This window comes from Macaca mulatta, chromosome 2, assembly GCF_049350105.2.
Source record: "Macaca mulatta isolate MMU2019108-1 chromosome 2, T2T-MMU8v2.0, whole genome shotgun sequence".
Taxonomy (NCBI): Eukaryota; Metazoa; Chordata; class Mammalia; order Primates; family Cercopithecidae; genus Macaca; species Macaca mulatta.
The window spans coordinates 96,876,050-96,892,829 of record NC_133407.1 but is presented as its reverse complement, the minus strand read 5'-3'; the positions used below and the strand labels follow the sequence as shown (position 1 = coordinate 96,892,829).

General features: G+C 45.4%; 1 protein-coding gene across 11 annotated transcripts in view; it reads right to left on the bottom strand.

Annotated features, from left to right (window-relative positions):
• Nucleotides 1-16,780, bottom strand: part of VPS8 (VPS8 subunit of CORVET complex) — a 388,385-nt gene that overhangs the window by 318,502 nt on the left and 53,103 nt on the right. The gene's annotated exons all lie outside the window — the stretch shown is intronic.

Below are 16,780 nucleotides of genomic sequence, written 5' to 3'. Positions count from 1 at the left end.
CCATCTCCAAAACAAAAAAAAAGAAGAACATATAGAGGAAACAAAGAATGTTGTAGGGCAAATCACTTGACACTGACATTGCTTTTTAAGCACATTAGAAGTTCAGAGAGGTAACGCCCTCGGGCAAGTTGCTGAATCTCTGAACCTCCGTCCTCATCTATAAAATGGGGATGATGATGACTTCCCTTTGCTACAGAGACAATGTAGATAGAATGCCTCACACACCACCCAGCACATTTTAATCACTCAATAAAAAGAAGCTATTACTATTTTATTGTCAAGGCTTAGAGGACAGCTTCTCAACAGAATGGGTTCCAGGTGAGCAGAGACCTGACCCATCCCTTTAGCCCTTGGGGCTCAGCCTGGGGTGTCTGCACCCCTTAGCTGGCCCTTCTCAGGCTGCCGGCAGTTCCTACAGTGTGTCACACAGACAGTAGCCATTCCTTTGTGTGCAAAGACCGTTGGGAAGCCCTGACTTAGAGACCTCCAAGTAGGCTTCAAAACCTACAAGGCCAACCAGGCACAGTGGCTCAGGCCTATAATCCCAGCACTTTGGGAGGCTGAGGTGGGCATATCACCTAGGGTCAGGAGTTCGAGACCAGCCTGGCCAACATGGTAAAACCCCATCTCTACTAAAAATACAGAAATTAGCCGGGTGTGGTGGCGTGCACTTGTAATCCCCGCTCCTCGGGAGGCTGAGGCACACGAATCGCTTGAACCCAGAAGGCAGAGGTTGCAGTGAGCCAAGATTGCACCACTGTACTCCAGCCTGGGCAACAGAGCAAGACTGTCTCAAACAACAAAACAAAACAAAACCTACAAGGCCTTTCATGAGGTGGGCAGCATGGAGGGGCTTCTGCTGCCCTAATAGGAATCAAGGAAAACAGCAAAAACCAGCCACAAATAGTGAGAGATGGTGGGCCTGAGAGTCAGGGGACAGCTGGGAGGTCTCAGTGCCCTGTACAACGTCTTGCACATGGACCCCCAGCACATATTATTAGGTGAGTCATTGATTCTGCTCTATGGGGAGCAGAGTCCAAGTTGAGAGATATTGAGGGAAAAGGCTGGAAAATATCCACTCAAGTGGGCTAAGACCGGGCAAGGGGCAGGAGGCAGAGCTTGGGGCTTATGGGGACATGCTGAGGCTTAGGAGCTTGTGCTGCTCAGGGGTCAGAGGAAGAAAAGGGACAGGAGTCAGTGCAGACACTCAGGCAGGCATCAGATGGCAGAACAGGGTGGAATGCAGGCATTCAGGTCAGCAAGCAGCCGCGGACCGCAGGACGCATGAGCTCTAGTGTTGAGGAGGCATTGAGCCAGGCTCAGCCATACAGACTGGTCTCAAAAGGGGGCTACCAGGGCCACGGGGAAGAGGCTGCCACTGGTAGATAGAAGCGAGGGAGCTACATGAAGCCCAAGAAGCCAGGGAGAGGTGCTGACACTCGCTTAACCCACCTTAGAGAGCCATGTGGGGATTAAAGCAGGTATCGGCCCATCCAGCTGGGGGATGGTGGTGGAAAGAATCACATGAGAACCTCTCCATGCACATGGGACCATTACAGACACCGGAGGGCAGGGCTGGGGAGCGGAGGAAGCTGGGCCCGAGAAACTGACTTGGCTGCTGTGTGGTCAAGCACAGCACTAGAGGGGCACAGAATTGTGCTCAGTTCAGGTGAGGCTGGGAGGCTGGTCCATCAGGCAGGTAGGGTGGAGCCACTGGGAGGTCAGTAGCAGGAAGGCAGCTGCAACCTGGTTCTGGGTGGCTGGACCCCAGCTAGAAGCAGGGTTCCCAAAGGGGAGTAGACAACTGTCAGAGTCCAGTCCTTGTCAGACACCCTTAGAAGGAGTGGTATAGCACACGGGCTTCGGTCTCGGACAAGCCTGGTCTGAATCCCGTTCCCCCACTTTAGCAGTTGTACAACACTCGTGGTAACACTTAACCTTTCTCGGTTTCCTTATCTGCAAAATAGAGAGAATCCTAGCACCTACTTTACAGGGATGAAGGTTAAATCAGGCCATTTGTGAAACTTCTGGTGTATATAGATGCCCACAAAGTTGTACCTATTCTAACCATGAGGATTAGCCCCTGAGATTGTCAGGTTCCCAGAAATCAGGAGGCCTTCCCAGGTTAGATGGGTAGAACATGGCAGAAGCCCAGCCCATGTGAGAAGGAAACATCACAAAGGCTGCGACCACAGAGAAGCCCAAATCTCTGTGAGTCCTTAACAAGTGACATAATCCCCTCAAACCTCAGTTTCCTCTCCTATAAAAGGGAGATACTACTGTCTGCCTTTGGGGTTGTTGTGATGATTAAATGAGATAATGTAGTGAAGAGTCCAATCCAGTAAGAGCTTAGTGAAAAGCTACTCTGTGGACTAGGATGATACAGGAGGGAGGTGAGTGAGGATGGGACCCTGGGGGTAAGTGGGGGCCCAGGCTTACCCTCTGTACTCCAGATCCCAGACCTCTCACAGTAGGAATACTCTCTCCCTGCAGAAGCAGACGCAGTCAGAGCTAAGGGGGCTCCACAGGAATGTAGTCTGCAAACACACTCACATGCTCTCTGATAGGATTCTTCCTACCTGGATGGAATTGACTCAGGAACCAGGTAAGCCATATCTGATGGTGGAGACAGCTTGTGGCTGTAGCTGGGAAGGGAGAAGAGAAAGAACAAGGGAGGTGTAGGGGGGCGGCGCTGGTGGAAGAAAGATATTTCCATTGACTCTGTAAGTAAGTAATGACTTGTGCACTTTCTACGGGTCCAGCCCTATAGATACCACGTGAACAAGTCATTGTCTCTGTACCCTCAAAACTGAGCCTAGCAGGAGAGCCTAGCACAGGAGCAATGAAAGGGGAGCTTTGGGGCTGGACACGGTGGCTCACGACTGTAATATCAGCACTTTGGGAAGCCAAGGTGGGTGAATTACTTGAGGTCAGGAGTTTGAGACTAGCCTGGACCAACATGGTGAAACCACATCTCCACTAAAAATACAAAAGTTAGCCGGGCATGATGGCATGCACCTGTACTCCCAGCTACTGGGGAGGCTGAGGCAGGAGGATCGCTTGAAGCTGGGAGGCAGAGGTTGCAGTGAGCCAAGATCAAGCCACTGCACTCCAGCCTGGGGGGACAGAGTGAGACTCCATCTCAAAAAAAAAAAAAAGAATGAAAGGGGAACTTTGGGGAGATGGTTCAGTGACCACATTCTGACTGGAATGAGGCGGGGGCTTGTGCGGGCAGGAATGTGTTCTGTGATCAGGTGAGAGGGAGTGAAAGTGGCTGAGGTTGCAGGCTGTGTCACTGGTGGAGAGAGCACTGTGTGTCACCAGACAGACCCCATCCCATCGAAGCTCTACCTCTTACCAGCTATTTGGTTCTGGACAAGTGAGCTTTGGGGGCCTTCAGTTCCCTCCTCTGTAAGATGAGGCTGCTAGTACCTGCCTCATGGGGTTGTTGGTGACTATGAAATTAGGTGATAAATAGAAATCTGGCCTCTTAGTAAGTGTTCAACACGTGGGGGCTATGATTAATAAGAACATTCATCACAAGGAGAATCTAGGAGATAACTAGAAAGCATACATGAGGACTTGGGAAGTACTTTAGTTGATAACTGGGCAACTCTAACGTGTTGAGTATCTTTTGCGGGTATAGGAGAGGTTTGGACTGGAGCAGAGTGGGGAGTCTGGCTCCTCAAGAGGGAGGACCCCCAGGTCAGCTCAAGCAAGGGGATAAGATTCAGTCGAGGAAGAAAGCACTTGAGGCCAGTGTCTGGTTTAAACGTTTCCACCTTTACTTTCTCCAAGACGCACCCCGGAAGGGCAGTCAGAAGGATGGCCTAGATGCCCCGAGCCAGCGTTGGGCTTGACCTGGCCAAACTCTGAGAGAAAGATCCTGGACCAAAAGTGTAGTGTGAAAAGGAAATGGCTGCTCAATCGCCATCTTTCTTTCTGTAGACAGAACAAACCCTCAATAAACATGTTACCTTTGGTTTTTTAAAGTGGCAGTCCCATTGGAAGCAAAGGACTTATAAGACAAGGTCCCCGATAGGAACAAAAGAATCACCCCCACTAACGCTCTTGCCAGAAATGAGCTGAAATTCTTGGAGAAGTCTCGGAGCCAAAATTCTCAGGAAGAAGTCCCAGAAGACTGCCCATCAAATGAAAAAATGTAGGGAAAATGTAATGTGTAAAATGATGAGCTGGAGAACCATCCAACAAGCCTGCACCGAGCTATGTCTTAATGAGGCGAACTCCAAAGACGCTTTTCCTTTAATCTGGCATTTGAAACGAAATGCTGCTAAGACGCCCCCAACTCACCCACCCCACCCTCATGCGTTGCCATGACTACTCAAGTTCTTAGACCATGAAAGAACAACCTCAGCATTTTCCTCTGCAACAAAAGAAAATTATTCCAGGTTTCTAGGCAGAGAACTCCAAGGAATGGGACCTGTTACTGGATAGCAGGTTCTTCAGAATTGCTAGGGATGAAATCTGAGCCTATGGGGACCAGAGCTTTCTGAAAAGCCAGTGGAAGGAAACTGAGGGTGACAGGGCCCCCGCTCTCGCCCCAGCTCACACAGCCTGTGCTCTGCCGCCATGGCTGGCTTCCTCCCTTCAGCTGGACCTCATTTGCTCCTGCAATGAAGCAAGTTAAAACACATCCCCTGTCCATATGGGAAAGGGCAGGGGGTGGGAGAGGAGCAGGTCCCAGCTCAGTAGGTCCCAGGGCAGCAGCAAAAGGTGACTTTGCCTGCTCTCTAGCTTGGTGTGTCTTGAGACAACCAAGGGAGGCCAACCTGTGGCATGGCTAGGAAGCCCCTCCAAGGCCCCCTTGAAAGCCTGAGGTCCTGCTAATGAGGGCCAATCTAAGCTTTCTCCCAAATCCAGAAAGCAAAGCTGAGGAAGCAACAGTTGGAAAGGCAAACTGCTCCCTCACACTCCCTCCCCGGCCTGAGCTTCAAGTGGAAACCCAGACACTGCTCTCGACATCTCCCTTTCCTTCATCCTCCATGTCCAGTCCTTCAACGCCTTTTGAGACTACTTCCTCAACATTTCTCAAATCAATCCACCTCTTTCTCCATCGCTATTGTCTTGGTTCAGGCCTCACCATCTCTAGTCTGAAGTGTTCCTCCAGACCACGTCCACACTAGGGCGAGAGTGGTCGTTTCAGAACACAAATCTGAGCAGGTCACCTCTTGCCGAAAACCCTTCGGTGGCTCCCATCGCCTTTAGGATAAATTTTCACATTCCTTAGAAAGACATGCAAGGCCTTTCATGATGGATGCCCCCATCCCTACTCACACTACTCCAGACATAAAGAAAGCATTTCCCCGGCCGGGCGCGGTGGCTCAAGCCTGTAATCCCAGCACTTTGGGAGGCCGAGACGGGCGGATCACGAGGTCAGGAGATCAAGACCATCCTGGCTAACACGGTGAAACCCCGTCTCTACTAAAAACTACAAAAAACTAGCCGGGCGAGGTGGCGGGCACCTGTAGTCCCAGCTACTCGGGAGGCTGAGGCAGGAGAATGGCGTGAACCCAGGAGGCAGAGCTTGCAGTGAGCTGAGATCTGGCCACTGCACCCCAGCCTGGGCGACAGAGTGAGACTCTGTCTCAAAAAAAAAAAGAAAGCATTTCCCCAACTTATACATTCTTGCATACCTCTGGGCCTTCACAAATGGTTCTCCTCTTCCTAGAAAGGCCTTCTGTGACCCAGCATGCTGGATATCTTCTGCTTACCACGCCAGATCCGCTCTCCAGCCTGCTCTGTGCCCCAAAGTCTGCCCTGTATAGATCACATCATCAACTCCAGTGCCCTCTGGCTCCTGGTTGGGTTTGGCCAATGGGGACCAACAGCAAGAGTTTGAAAGACAGGAAAGAATGAGGTCAAGGCAATTGATTCCCTCCTTGTAAGGTTGCATCGGGCCGGCTGATCCCTAGAGGGAAGATCACTCCTATCAAGGTGACCTGAACGACAGACTCTCCCTCTTTCCAGGGTACAGGCTGCCCCTCTCCCATGTCTTCTGGCCTAGGGTGGGAAGAGCTCTGCTGCCCATGACCCTGAGTTTCTGTACTATCTTGTGTTGTTCTCCCACATTCTGCCCAGACCTTTGCAAATAACCTCTTTGTGGTTATTATAAACCCTCCCCAAATCACGCTAATTTAAGGGGGCCTGTTCCCTTTTAGGACCCTGACTAATGCACTCATCCTTTGTCTTTGCCGAATCATAGCCATTCCTTGGGACTACACTCAGGCATCCCCTCCTCCAGGAAGGCTTCCCTATTCTCCCCAGGCTGGTTCAGCTGCCCTTCCCCTTGGGCTCCCAGAGCTTCTGTATGCTCCTGTGGCAGCTCTTCCCACACTATTGCAAAAGCCAGTCATTTGTACTAAATCTAAGTCTGCAGAGGGTGACTGAAGTTGAGTGTCTTTCGTGGGTCTGAGGGGAAGGTTTGGAATGGGTTAGAGTGGGGAGTCTGGCTTCTGCTGAGGGATGCCCCCCCAAGTCACCTCCAGCAAGGGTATAGGGTTTAGTTGAGGAAGAAAGCACCTGAGATCAGTGTGGGGTGGGGACCTTGTGTCATTGCTCATCCCTGCACCCCAGAATCTGGCACAAAGCAGGTCTTCAGAAAACATTTGCTGAGTGAAGGAAAGAAGAAATCATAGCTCAGAGTGAGACCCTGCCCGAGACCCACGGGGGAAAAGTGCAGCATCCCTTTGTGGTTGTCAGTTGTAGGAGCTGGTGTTCATCAAACCAGGGCCCAGGGGGTCAGTCAGATCACAGACCAAAGGGCCGGAGGATAGGCTGTTATTTAAAGAAGACCCCCAAGCCCAGGACCCGAAAACCATGTCAGTGTGCATGGGGAGAGAGCAAGGGAGATGTGCTGATCTGTGTTTCAACAGCTGTGCTTCCTGAGAAAAAGGAGTGAACAGCCTCCCTCAGCCTGCGGGGACACAGTGGAAGGGTTCCTCCTTGAGCTGACAGCCCTGCGAACCCGGGCATCAACCCCAGGGAAACTCACATTAGGTTGCTGAAATCAATTATTAAAAGCCCAGGGGTAGCCGGGTGCGGTGGCTCATGCCTGTAATCTCAGCACTTTGGGAGGCCGAGGCGGGTGGATCACGAGGTCAGTAGAGCGAGACCACCCCGGCTAACATGGTGAAACCCCATCTCTACTAAGTACACAAAAAATTAGCTGGGCGTGGTGGCGCGCGTCTGTAGTCCCAGCTACTCGGGAAGCTGAGGCAGGTGAATGGCGTGAACCTGGGAGGCAGAGCTTGCAGTGAGCCGAGATGGTGCCACTGCACTCCAGCCTGGGCGACAGAGGGAGACTCTGTCTCAAAAATAAATAAATAAATAAATAAAAAGCCCAGGGGCTGTTCCAAAGGACCCAGCAGTACTCTCCCCAAAACATTACCAAATCATTCATTCATTCTTTCAGCAAAATTTATTGGGGATCTGCTCTTTGCAAAATTCTTCCCTTTTATTTATTCTGTTAAAATTCTATCCAAAAGGGAAAAGTCATTTTTTTCCTTCCAGTCAGTGTCCCCAGTGAACCCTGCAAGAAGCCTAGCAGGGGCCGGGCGCAGTGGCTCACGCCTGTAATCCCAGCACTTTGGGAGGCCGAAGAGCGTGGATCACCTGAGGTCAGGAGTTCAAGACCAGGCTGGCCAACATGGCGAAACCCCATCTCTACTAAAAATACAAAAAATTAGCCAGGTGTGGTGACGCGTGCCTATTAATTCCAGCTACTTAGGAGGCTGAGGCAGGAGAATCACTTGAACCTGGAAGGCGGAGGTTGCAGTGAGCTGAGATTGCACCACTGTACTCCAGCCTGGGCAACAAAGCAAGACTCACCTCAAAAAAAAAAAAAAAAAAAAAAAGAAGAAGAAGAAGAAGAAGAAGAAGGCTAACGGGGCAGAGGGTGGGCTTCTGGGGACAGAGGGTGGGCTTCCAGGTAGAAAGGCCCTGCAGCACCTGGGCAAATCATGGAAGAGGGGGCAGACATGGTGGGTGGAAGGCAGAATAGTGAACTGGTATAGCAAGAGGGCTCTAGAGCTCTCGCTCCCGGATTTTCTAGATATCTGGCCTTAGGCAAGTTACCTCATGTTTCTGTTACTCGGCTTCCTCCGGTGCAGAATGGTGGGCATAATAGGACCTAGCTCAAAGAGTTACTGTGAAAATTAGATAAAATCAAATATCCTCCATGAGGTCACCTAGAGCACTGGGTCCCAACCCTATCAGACCCAGTGCTCCCATTTTTACATCAAATATTTTGTAAGACCACCTTGACTATTCTGAAATGAAATGTATAGATGATATAACCCATCTATGCACATATTTTTTAGAAAATCAATATACCACCCTAACTATAAGATAATGAACAAAAAGGAAAATAACTTAGAATAAACGAATATGCACTGCAATCTAGAAATGCTTGGGCATAACTACACTAGAAGAGATAATGTAGTCAAATGATTGCACCTATTTGTAATAAATAAGCTTGAATGTAAGAGAGGTAAAATAATATTCACTGGAACATTATGGGTACTTCTTTATATTTGGTGTTCTGAAACAAGACTAAATAAGAATTATACAGTCATACAGATATGTAGAATCACTACTCATCTACAAATGCAGATGAATAGAGGTGGGTTGTTTTGGCAACTCAAATACTATGAACATATTATTGTTGTTATTGTGGTTTTCTAAAATGGTAAACAACTCCTGGCAAAGATAAAATACAGTGTTCTTTCCATTTATATGATGGTAGCATTCATTAAAAATTCAGTGCATATTAAAATTGTACAAAGGGGACGGGCCCGGTGGCTCACACCTATAATCCCAGCACTTTGGGAGGCCCAGGAGGGTGGATCACTTACGGTCAGGAGTTCAAGACCAGCCTGGCCAACATGGTGAAACCCCGTCTCTACTAAAAATACAAAAAATTAGTCAGGGGTAGTGGTGGGCACCTGTAATCCCAGCTACTTGGGAGGCTGAGGCATGAGAATGGCTTGAACCCAGCAGGTGGAGGCTGAGGTGAGCAAAGAACATGCCACTGCACTCCAGCCTGGGCGACAGTGAGTCTCCGTCTCTAAATAAATAAATAAATAAATAAATAAATGAAATTGTACAGAAGTACTTTGTGTTTATATGCAAATTAGAATTAGGTTCTAGGCTCAAACCAATATAAAGAGGTTTTCTACCTACATGAACATCTGGTGGAGCTTTCAAATGTCAGGAGATGTGCAGGAGAAATCTTCATTGTACAAGACTGCCCTGCCTATGGCAGGAAGTCTGCTCCCCTCTACCTCCACCTCAGTAGTGCCCCCAACCAATGTAACAACCACCACACGTTTCTAAAGTGCCTCTAGGGGGCAGTACTATCCCCATTGAAGACAAGTGGGCCAGAGTTTATGGGATTATCCAATAGGAAGCCTACCGAGGAATGCAGGATGACAGGCATACAATCTCCAGAAATGCAGAGCAGACAAAGTCAGCGTTAGGGAACTCTATCAGCACTTCACACTCAGACCCTGCTGTTTTGCTGTGTTCTGCTATGTTTTTGTTTGGTGGGGGCCATAGAGCAAGGCCATTCCCCAATGGACAGGGGATGAGATCTCTCCTGAAGACAGTGAAGAAGAAATCAGCACCAAAACAGACAGAGCTTTTGCACAGACTTCCAAGTTTAAAAAAAAAAAAAAAAAAAGTCTCTCCAAACTGATACACCCTTGTATTTTTCCTCCCTGGATGATTGTTGGGAGCTCTTTGAAAAGAATATCATCAGCATTCTTTGCAAATAACCCTCAGTTTGCTCACCTCTTGCTCTGCCGTGAACATCACAGAGTATTTCACAATGCTGTAACATTTTGCCTCTCAACTGAACGTATCTAAAGAAAAGTCATTGTCTTTTGTGGATACAAAACCGCACTTCTAGCAAGACCGGTCAAGGCATTGGGGTGAGGTAGTAAGCTAGTGTTTGCCCACCCCATTCCTTCTCTATGCAGCCTTGAGGCTTATTTACCACTAAAAAGAGCAATCATTTCTAATCATCCCGGGAAGAGACAGATCCTCATGCAGAACTCTGTGATTCAGATGGTGGCATCAGACACAAGGGGAACTCTCGTCTTCTTCTCAACTCCATTCTTTATTTAGTGGGTCCATCTGAACTTTCAAGAGCACAGCTGTCCCAGCTTCTGCCCCAAGGCCAGGGCTGGTGCCATGGCACTGACCACGCAGAGGCAGCCCCCACACTGGTGAGGGCAGGCCCTGAGCCCTCACGATCAAGCCGTATCTTGTAAACAAGATTTTATGGGCTCATGTTACTCTCTCTGTTTATTTCTGTTTTTCCCCCAACCTGTGGTAAAGGCTGGTCTGAGGAATCCAGCCTGGTCTCAGCTGGCCTGTGTGTGTTGAAGGGTGGGGATGATGAGTGAGAAATCTCAAGGAGAAATTCTAGTCAACCCTCTCCACACAGAGACGCTCTCTTCATTGCTAAGCTTGCAGGAATTGGCTTTAATTCATTAGAAAAGGTGGCGACTTTTCCGCCACAGGATCTGGTGGAGCCAGGGAGGCCCTAGTTTTAGATGAACCAGGCAAAACACCAGGAAGGGGTCTCAAGCCCATGGGCTAAGCCCCCAGGCAGGTTATTAGAATTTGAGAATAGCATGAAGGCTGACTTCGTAGCAAGGAGCTGTGATGTTGGTGCCCAATTTGTAGGCTATAGGGAGCACATTTTTTATCTATTTGCCAGGAGACAAAGTGGGTCCACCAATAGTTGATGGTAAGTGTACATTTGGGAGAGAGTGGCTCCATCCACAGATAGAATAGATCCAGCAAAGTTGGGAACCAAGCAGGCTGGACACATGTCACCTACTGTATTAGTCCGTTTTCACATTAATGATAAAGACATACCTGAGACTGGGTAATGTATAAAGAAAAAGAGACTCACAGTTCCACATAGCTGGGGAGGCCTCACAATCATAGCGGAAGGTGAAAGGCACATCTTACATCGTGGCAGGCAAGACAGAATGAGGGCCAAATGTAAGAGGAAACCCCTTATAAAAGCATCAGATCTCATGAGACTGATTCACTACCACGAGACCAGTATGGGGGAAACCTCCCCAGTAATTCAATTATCTCCCGCTGGGTCCCTCCCCCAACACATGGGAATTATGGGGCCACAATTCTTTTTTTTTTTTTTTTTTTTTTTTTTGAGACGGAGTCTCGCTCTGTTGCCCAGGCTGGAGTGCGGTGGCCGGATCTCAGCTCACTGCAAGCTCCACCTCCCAGGTTCACGTCATTCTCCTGCCTCAGCCTCCCGAGTAGCTGGGACTACAGGCGCCCGCCACCTCGCCCGGCTAGTTTTTTGTATTTTTTAGTAGAGACGGGGTTTCACCGTGTTAGCCAGGATGGTCTCGATCTCCTGACCTCGTGATCCGCCTGTCTTGGCCTCCCAAGGGAGCCACAATTCAAGATAAGATTTGGGTGGAGACACAGTCAAACTATATCACCTACATAAGTTTTTGAGGACAGAGAAGGAGCCAAGAGAAAAAGAGAACAAATATGCAAATAAAATAGAAATAAAAACTAAAGGTGTTTTCTGAAGATTTATTTCTCATTATCTCCCACTCTCCTCAGGAGTCAAAGTCAGCATGGTCCCAGGGATCCTCTAGAGGTAGGGGAAGCTGCATCAGGACGGGGACTAAAACAGCTCCATCTTAAAGACAAACTGACATCATCTCCGAAAGCCCTGAGGAACGTGCTCTTACACAGACCTGAGTGTTGGGGCTGTTCACTTTAGCAAGCACAGCAGCAGCCTAAACATCGCTGATACCTCCACCATCTGGCCTTCTGCTCCACAGAGCTGCCGCCCCAACTTGGGGCACGCTTTGGGAGAGAACCAGAGGGAAAAACCTCTCAGCAGTAAATGTGGATCTCACAAAGCCTGTGCACACAAGCAATGGTTCTCAGCCCTGCGTGCACATTAGAATCACCCGCAGAGTTTTTAAACACACCCATGCCTGGGCCCCACCACCAGAGGTTCTGATTTAATTGGTCTGGAGTAGGACCCAGGCATGGATATGTTTTCAAAGCTCCCCAGGTGATTCTAACATACAGCCAGAGCCCAGAACCACCACGTTATACAATAGGAGAGGCCCTCGGGCTCTCACTCAGATCCCAGTTACTCTTAATTTATATATACTTCGAACAATCCTGTTGTCTGGTTTTCTAGCTGTTATAAGATTAAAAGCAGTACTTTTAGAAGGGGAGAGAAAGGCTGCTAATGAAAAGACACTAAAAGCAGCAAGACATAACACATGGAAGTCTGATCACAGGGTAAAGATAGAAAACCTATAAAAAGCAAGCACAGCATCCAACCTCTCCCCACTCCAGCATATCTTATTTACAGTCAAGGCCTGAGGGCTCACTTGATGGGGAGAAGGGAGCATGATGGTTGCAGTGTAAAGGGCAAGTGATAAATATTGACCGTCCATGATGTGAAAGGCATGTGTAGACAGTCGCTACAAACATTAGCTCATTTAATTCTCATTACAGTCCTATACGTATTATTATCCCATTTTATAGGTGAAGAAACCAAGACTCAGGGAGGATCATTGGTTTGCTCAAAGTTGCACCAGCAGTGAGCTACAAAGCTAGGATTTGAATGTCAAATGTCAATCCATTTGACTCAAAAGCTCACATCTGTTAGAAAGTGCCACATCTGCCTGCTAAGCTAATATTTCTAATGATGACCCAAAGTGTAGAGCTGCGTTCCCTTCAGTGTCCAGCTGTTCAAGATGTTCACTTTAGGAATAGTTACACACACACACACACACACAAATATGTGCTTTTTAACAGTGATGAAAGAATTGAGTACCCATACAGGAAATAAATAAATAAATAATACACGTTATTTCCCAGCTCACACCATTCATCAAAATGAATACCAGATGGATAAAGATGGAAATGAAATCGTAAAGGTACTAGAAGAAAATATGAGTGAATATTTTATAATCTTAGGATGGGGAAGGACTTTCTAAACATGTCAACAAAAGCAGAGACCATAGAGGAAAAGATTAATAGATTTGACTACAAAAAAAATTAAAAACTTCTGTACATCAAAACCCACCATAAATTGAAAAAATATTCAGCCTCACTAACATTCAAAGAAAGGCAAATTAAAACGGCAATAAGAGACCTTTTTTTGCTGATCAGATTGGCAATGATTAAAAAGAATTATTATACTGAGAGTTGGCATGGGTAGGGGAATCTGCACTCACACATGGTTGGAGGGGGTGTAAACTGGTATAAAGGCATTTTGGCAATATGTATGAAAAAAGCCTAAGGAGGCACATATCTTTGACCCAGAAATTCCATGTATAAAAATGGAAAGGACAGGATTGATTCACTATACACACAAATGCATGTGTGCCAGGATTTTATTCACCGATGCACTGTTTGGAATATTGAAAAACCAGAAGCAACCTGAAAGTTTAACAAAAACGAATTAGTCAAATAAATTATGCAACACATAAAAAGCAATACTATATAGCTATCAAAAATGGTGCTGTATAGACAGACCAATGGAACAGACTAGAAAGCACAGAAACAGACCCAAGTAAATACGAGAATCTGGTCTATAAAAAATATCAAATCAGTGAGACAAAGATAGATTTTTAAATAAAGCGCATTTGGCTAACTGGAAAAAGATAGAAGCTGGATCAATATTTCTCACAGCACGCCAGGATAAATTTCAACTGGATCAGAGAAATAAATGCGGAAAATAAAACCATAAAATTGCCAGAATAATAATAGAACTCTTTTATAATCTTGGAGCAGTGAAGACTTTTCTAACTGATTCAAAAATCAAGAAGTCATGAAATAAAAGACTGAAAAATACATCTACATAAAAATCTTAAAACTCCTGCATGGATAAACCCCATAAGCAAAGTAGAAAAATAAATGGCTAACTGAAAAAAAAATTACAACTCATTTCGCAGAAGGTCAATCACTCTAATACATATTTGTTTCTATAAATCAAAACCAATATCCCAACAAAAAGGTACCCATTTTCAGAAAAAAACACAAATAGTTTTTAAGCGTATGAAAGAATGTTCAATCTTATCTATAATAACAGGAGAGCAAATTATATAGGAGTTGCAATGATATACCCCCTTTTCACCTATCAGATTTGCACATATCCAAAATATACTCACTTGCTAATGTTGTAGGGAAAGAGATACCCTCATTCTTTGCTGGTAGGAGTGCAACATGGTACATCCTTATGAAGGGCAATTTGATATTTTCTATTGATGTTACTGATAATCTATTTTCCCCTTGATTCATCAGTCCTACTCTCAGAATTTTTCCTGCAAATATATTTGCACATGGACAGAAATGACATATGTACATATTATAGAATTATGTATAACAGCAGAATATCAGGAATATTTCGAATGTCCAATTATATGGGCTGGTTAGATATTATGATCCATCCATACCATGAAATACCAGGAAACTCTCTATATACTGATATGGAAGTCTCCACTATACGCCATTTTTTTGGTTGTATTTTTGTTTTTTTTTTTAAGGAAGGTGCCAGAGGGGAGGGATGAACAGGTGGACACGGGAGATTTTTAGGGCAGTGAAAATACTTTGTATGATTCTATAGTGGTGGATATATGTCATGATACATTTGTCCAAACTCACAGAATGAACAACACCAAGAGTGAACCCTAATGTAAAATATGGTCTTTGGTGATAATGATGCCAATGTATGTTTGTCAACTGTAACAAATGTGTTAATTGTATGTTAATCCCCCAGCAGTCGATACATTTGTTACAATTGATACATTTAACAAATGCAATACATTTGTTACAAAAATTGATACATTTGTTACAATCAGTACATTTAACAAGTGTATTACAATTGATACATTTATTATTATTTATTATCATTTGTTAATACATTTAACAAATGTATTACATTTGTTACAGAAGTTGATATATTTGTTAAAGTTAATATATTTAACAAATGTATTATAATTGATACATTATTATTATTTATTATATATATTTATTATTGTTACAATGGATACTTTTAGCAAATGCATCAATTGTAACAAATGTATCAACTGGTGGGGGACATTGATAGTGAAGGAGGCTATGCACGTGTGCAGACAGGATATATATGGGAAATCTCTGAATCCTGCTCTCAATTTTGCTGTGAACCTAAAACTGCTAAAAAGTAATAGTCTCTACAAAAAACAAAAACAAAAAAGTAAGGTGCCCAATAGTGTATACAGTGTGTTATCTTCTGTGTAAGAAAGGATGGGGAATATATATCTGCATTTGCTTGTAACTAGGAGAAGCAGTGACCTATGGGAAGGGAAGGCAGAGAACCAAGTGAATGGGGACGTGTGGGAACAAGAATTCTCAACATATGCTTTTTAATGTTTTGATTTTTGAACTGTGTAAAAGCATTATCTATTTTTAAAATAAAATTAATACGTAATGGTACAGATTAATTTGTGTTGACATAGAAAGATTTTCAAAATCGATTTAGTGCATAAAGTAGGTCACAATTATATATAGAATAATCCCAATTTTTAAAAATATATCATACTTACACGGTCCTACTCATCTATATTGGGAAATAGGAAAGAATAGATATAGTCTAAAATACTAATAGTGGCTACCTTTAGTTAGTGGGATTTAGGGTTATTTCGTTTTAATTGTTTTTCTTTTTATCTGTATTTTCTAATGTTTATAAAAATCATGATTTATTTATTTATTTATTTATTGAGACGGAGTCATGCACTGTTGCCCAGGCTGGAGTGCAGTGGCGCGATCTCGGCTCACTGCAAGCTCCGCCTCCCGGGTATCTGGGACTACAGGCGCCCGCCACCACGCCCGGCTAATTTTTTGTACTTTTAGTAGAGACGGGATTTCATCGTGTTAGCCAGGATGGTCCCAATCTCCTGACCTCGCGATCCGCCCTCCTCGGCCTCCCAAAGTGCTGGGACTACAGGCGTGAGACACCGGGCCCGGCCATGTTTTATTTTTGTAATTATGAAAATAAAGACTGAAAACTTACCTCAAACAAGTCCCAAGGAAAAATGAATAATCTAGGAAAGATATTTGCAACATGACAAAAAATTTCATATCTTTACTATTTAAAGAACTCTTGCAAAAAATAAGAAAAAGAAGAACGGTCCAGGAAAAACTCAAATAAATAACAGGATGAATGTTAAACACTTATACAATGTATTATTAGAAAGCAGTAAAATGATAATATTGAACATTAATGACAAGGATAGTCATTATCTATTAAGAAAAAGCAGGCTTGGCCGGGCGCGGTGGCTCACGCCTGTAATCCCAGCACGTTGGGAGGCTGAGGCGGGCGGATCACAAGGTCAGGAGATAGAGACCATCCTGGCTAACATGGTGAAACCCCCTCTCTACTAAAAATACAAAAAATTAGCCGGGCGCGGAGGCGGGCGCCTGTAGTCCCAGCTACTCAGGAGGCTGAGGCAGGAGAATGGCGTCGGCCCAGGAGGAGGAGCTTGCAGTGAGCCGAGATCGCGCCACTGCACTCCAGCCTGGGCGACAGAGCGAGACTCCGTCTCAAAAAAAAAAAAAAAAAGAAAAAGAAAAAGCAGGCTAGAAAATAGTATTGTTTTAATAAAAATGTATCTATACCAGACTTATAGACTTTATTCAATGTATCTATTTATGTATAGATATAAACATATGCACAGAATTAAATCTGTGAGGCTAGGCACTG